Source organism: Emys orbicularis, chromosome 2, assembly GCF_028017835.1.
Source record: "Emys orbicularis isolate rEmyOrb1 chromosome 2, rEmyOrb1.hap1, whole genome shotgun sequence".
Classification (NCBI taxonomy): domain Eukaryota; kingdom Metazoa; phylum Chordata; order Testudines; family Emydidae; genus Emys; species Emys orbicularis.
The window spans coordinates 296,842,443-296,848,015 of NC_088684.1; the positions used below are offsets into that span (position 1 = coordinate 296,842,443).

Genomic DNA, 5,573 nt, shown 5'->3' on the forward strand with positions numbered 1-5,573 from the left:
CCCAGACACTAAAGAGAGGAAAAGCATTGAATTCTCATAATGCGAGTCACATACTGAGCATTAATTAAAGTAACACATTAAGAAATTAAACCTAGAAGCAAATTTATTTTATTTTTAATCTCAGATAACCTTGCAGGGCACAATTTCAAATAGATTAATGGTCAAGAAACAAGGAAAGGTGTCTATATTCCAACAGCCACATAATGACAGGACATTAGGTAACATTGTTCCTCTCAAGCAATTGTAAAACATAATTTCCACATGCTACATCAGTTCTTTGAGTTTCATTTAATTCTTGTACGACATTTGTGATACACAAATCAAGGCAGTAACACATAGACCATACTACAATCCTTCTTCCAATTGTTCTTCTCAATTGACTGGAATTGTCATGGTGAACAAATTAGCTGAGAATGTTTTTCCAGTCTATCACCCTCTTAAGAGCATCCTTAACCTCCTTGTTCCTCAGGCTGTAGATCAGGGGGTTCAACATGGGGACCACCAGGGTATAAAACACAGCAGAGATTTTCTCCTGTTCCAGTGAGTAGCTGGAACTGGGCTGTATGTGGCTTAAGCTCACAGGTCCATAGAACATGGTGTCAGCTGTCAGATGAGAGGCACAGGTGGAGAAGGCTTTGCGCCTGCCCTTGGCGGAGCAGTTCCTCAGGATAGAGAAGAGGATGTACAGATAAGAGATTATGACAATCAGGAGGGTGGACATGGCAATAACCCCAGAGAACGCTACAAGCAAAATCTCACTGATGTGGTTATCAGAGCAGGCGAGCTTCAGCAATGGGTTAGTGTCACAAAAGTAATGATTGATGACGTTGGGTCCGCAGAATGACAACTCAGCAAGCCACATGTGTGGGTCAGTGAGTTCATGAGCCCCCCTACATATGAGCTGGCCACTAGATGAATACAGACCCTCTTAGACATAACAGCGGTGTAGAGCAGAGGGTTACAGATGGCTACATAGCAGTCATACGCCATCACGGCCAGCAGGAACCCTTCTGTGGTCACAAACACAACAAAAGAGAAGTGTTGAGCAATACAGGCAGAGTAAGAAATGCTTTTACTCCCCACTAAGAAATTCACCAGCATCCTTGGAGCGAAGACTGAGGAGTAGCAGAGGTCAACAACGGACAGGTCACTGAGGAAGAAGTACATGGGGGTGTGGAGTCGGGGATCAACCCTGATCAACACAATCATCCCAAGCTTCCCCACCAGCGTAAGAACATAGATCACCAGGAACGCCGCGAAGAGGGGTATCTGCAACTCCTGACGATCCGTCAGCCCCAGGAGGATGAACTGGGTCACCATGCTGTGATTGCCCTCAGCCATTTATACAGGGGTGCATGAAACCATACCTGCCGGGATAACAAGAGTGAGCAGCATGGAAGAAGGAAATTTCATGGCATGAATTAAATCTGAATGACACCACCGGGCTTGAATGTGAGTAATGAATATCTTACAGGAAACCAGCCGCCATGATGTCTGGGAAGAGCTGGGATGGACCTTTAAATTTACACTCCCTTTTTAACAGGGCTGAGGTTTTCAAGGCTGTCTAGGAGATTTAGACATCCAAGTCTCCATAAAATTGACTGGAATTAGGCATCCAGTTCCCCATAGGGAGTTTCCGGATTCATGTACATTATCACAAATTTTCTCCAATGAAATATACCTGGCATGGGTTTGAGTTTGAACTAGGTACTTTATATTGTCTGCTCACTGAGGGTAAGTTAGAAAGCACTCATACTTTAAATCCTTCCAGATTAGGGTGACCAGACAGTAAATGTGAAAAATCGGGATGGGGGTAGGAGGTAATTGGAGCCTATATAAGAAAAAAGACCCAGAAATCGGGACTGTCCCTATAAAATCGGGACATCTGGTCACCCTATTCCAGATAATCCTTTTAGATGACTACAATGTCTGTTATGTCCCAGTCACTTGGTTACTGCTGCTTCATAACACATCCCCTGGCAGTGTTGCTAATCCCAAGCATTTGAAAACCATTATCAGGCTTCCAAAAATCATGCAGTTGGCTTAAAATCTTGAGATCTTTTAAAAATAATACACAAAGGGTTTAGAGAGGGGGCAGGGAAGTGTAATTCTGTTTTGTGCAAGATTTTATATTTCAGAATTTGGTTTAGGAACAAACCCACAGTTTTTGAAAAGTCTCTGGAAAAGGGAATGGATCCCTGGAGTCATGGACACTGAGAATTTTGGATGTTCCCAGCCCCCAGGGCAATCTGCATGTGTATCTGCTCCAAGGCCATGGACTCTGGAAGCTCTGAGGTTGCTAGCAGGCCACTGGGCAGGTTGCAAAGGAGCTGGGCAGGTGAACTAGCAGAAACCAGGCAGGATTCTGATGTAGGCAGAGTTTCCTCAATTCCGTGGTGCTGCAGTGAAATTGGCCCTTCTTGACGAAATGTTCCAATTTCACTCAGTCAGCAAATTGCAGTGGAACAATGTTTCTGGGCCCTGGAGAGAGTCACGTTTTCAAGCTTTTCTTAGCAACCCTGAGGGCTCGAAACATACTTAAAAAAAAATCTGAGATTCTTAACTGATCACATGACTGAAGGAGCTGAGGCTTTAAGAGAAGCACCAAATACCGTGAGAACTGGTAAGTGTGCCTTCAATCTATGCTATCCTTGCTCTAGGAGATTTCTGGCCACTTGTCTCCAGTCCCAGTTTCTTATGCCTACTAGTGGTACACACTGCCAGGTCCTTCATCTCTCTAGGTCATTCGCCGTGACACAGGAATATGATACAGGCGGGAAATGGTGAAGGAATAACATTGGCACAGAAGCAACAATGGAAGGCTGTGTGCAAGGCTCTGAAGGAGGGAGGGAGGATGCTTGGAAGAGGGAGCATAGGGGGATTACATGAAGCCACAGGTGAGAGAATGAGATAAAAGGAGAAAATGCTGTATCAGAGAGGAGTGTGAGGAGAGTGGAGAGAGAAAGAAGGAAGAAAGAAGGCTGAAGAGACATGAAGGCAAAACTATGTAACACCTCAAAAGTGAGGCTTTCTCCATTTGCTTCCTTCTTCTGGCTCCCCCGTCCCCATTGAATCGAACACAAACAGCTTGTTTTCAATCCAAGCCCCTTCACACTCTATCAACACCATGAGGCTCCTCTGCTATTGCAATGTCATCTACCGCCTCTGCCCTCCCACTGCTTCCCATTGGTTACAGTTTTCAAACAAACACGACCATGACTGGGGCTGCCGCAGTGCAAATAATTACTGTTATTTCCCCCTTATGGTTAGAGACCGGCCACACCAGAACCCACTGGATCCCAGTGTCCGTCCTCCCCCCCCCCCCCCCCACTCACACACATACACAACACTGGATAATGGTCAGACTGGCAGTAGGGGCACTAGATTGAGATAGTCCTTTAATTCCTGGCTCTGCTTCACACTCCCTCTCTTACTATGTTTTTCCAAAGAACCTAGTACAGTGGGGCCTTGACCTCTAATTGATAACACAACAACAATAAATACAAATTTTATAACCCTGATTTATCTCTATAATTGGCTGAAAAGCCCAGAATCTGAAAATCCTCAAAGGTTGAAGAAGTCGGATCTGAATCTGATTCCAGATCTGAAGTGTGTAACTCAGATTCATCTCTATGTATAATCCTGGATTCTTACCTAATATCCATCTGGACCTTTCAGGGTCTTCCATGAACCATGTCCATTGCCACTGTAATTTACCCCGAGACAGAAAAATGAACAAACAAATAATGTCTGTCTCACGTTGCAATGTTGACTGCGCTAACATCACATTTCCAAGTAAATGGAGAAAATGGAAAGTTATGTCCAGGAATCAGAACTGAAGGAAAATAGCTATCCCACCTCCACTGAAGGAAAGAAGTATTGTATCATAGCTACTGGTGGAACAGAGTGTTCAATCACTCTTTATCCCTAAGGGATCATGTTAGGGCACCAAAAACCTTATATATTCATTTCTGTGGCATTTAAGGATCAAGTCTCTGAAGTCACACCTCCAATTATAGTCTCAAGCCAGGCACAGAGGGGCTCATTACAATGCCCTCCTTGGTGCCCTAACATGCTAAGTAGATTTGTTTATTTGCCTTTGCTCAGTTTTACGGAAAGCTCTCGCTGTTTTGCTAAGTCACAGGAAGAAGTCTCAAGAGCAGTGTAACTGGAAATGAATGGCTCAGTCTTTCTTTCTGTAGGGAGCACTCAGTGAATTCAGCGTCAAAGTTAGGCTTAAAAGAAATCCAGATGTGTTAAACTATGGAAAAAGCACAGTTACAGCGAACAAACAACTTTAACTTTGTTCATGTAGATGCCAAGCAATCACCCTACCCTTACAATTTACTGCCCCTGATTGGGTAAAATTGATTTTTCATACAGTTTAAGGCCAGAAGAGGTCAATGTGATCATCTAATCTGACCTCCTGCATAACAAAACCTTGCCCAATAATTTATGTATCGAGCCTATAATCATTATTTTTTCTAGCTCTCACACATCTTTTAGCTAGATATCCAGTTGGAATGACTTCAAGTGACAGACAATCTACCATTAGCAGGAGTGTTGTAAGCAAGACAAGAGAAGTAATTCTTCCACTCTACACAGCTCTGATAAGGCCTCAACTGCAGTATCGTGTCCAGTTCTGGGCGCCACATTTCAGGAAACATGGGGACAAATTGGAGAGAGTCCTGAGAAGAGCAACAAAAATGATTAAAGGTCTAGAAAACATGACTTATGAGGGAAGATTGAAAGAATTAGGTTTGTTTAGTCTGGAAAAGAGAAGACTGAGAGGGGACATAACAGTTTTCAAATACCTAACAGGTTGTTACAAGGAGGAGGGAGAAGAATTATTCTCCTTAACCTCTGATGATAGGACAAGAAGCAATGGGCTTAAATTGCAGCAAGGGAGGTTTAGGTTGGACATTAGGAAAAAATTTCTAATCGTCAGGGAGGTTAGGCACTGGAATAAATTGCCTAGGGAGGATGTGGAATCTCCATAATTGGAGATTTTTCAGAGCAGGTTAGATGTTCTTGATGGTGCTTGGACCTGCCATGAGTGCAGGGGCCTGCCCTTGATGACATCTTGAGGTCCCTTCCAGTCCTATGAATCTATCATGGATCGAGTGATGCTTTTTGTTAAGATGGCTGGTGCTGGTAGCTGGGTATCACTCTGTTTTTTGCCCCCTTCCTCTGCCTGCCCAGTTCTCAGCTTGAGGATACCACTGCTTCTGTAGGCCACGCAGCAGACTCCCCAGCCTTTAGAATTGCTTTTCCCCCTGCCCTGTGTCTGAGCTGTGTTGGGAGCAGGGGAGTGAGATGAAAACTCCGCGGTGTTTGGGTGAGGGCAGAAAGGGGGTGGCAGCAGTAGGAGGCAGAAGGGATCAAATTGCATGAAAAAGAGGGAAAATGTTTGACTGGGTGTCGTGGGTCTGAAAGGCAGTGGGCTAGGGGTTAGGCAGTGATTCCCCAGACCTTTTCAATCTCTCCATTCCTGAGGGGGGGGTGTCCTGTTGTGTCATACATATAAAATCAAAAGATCCTAGAAGGAGCCTGGCATGTGGTTGAAACTTGCC

At 44.4% G+C, this 5,573-nt stretch overlaps 1 pseudogene; it reads right to left on the reverse strand.

The window, feature by feature from the left end:
* Positions 1–403: 403 nt before the first annotated feature.
* LOC135875251 (olfactory receptor 5J3-like) lies at positions 404–1,341 on the reverse strand (annotated as a pseudogene).
* Between the last annotated feature and the right edge of the window lie 4,232 nt (positions 1,342–5,573).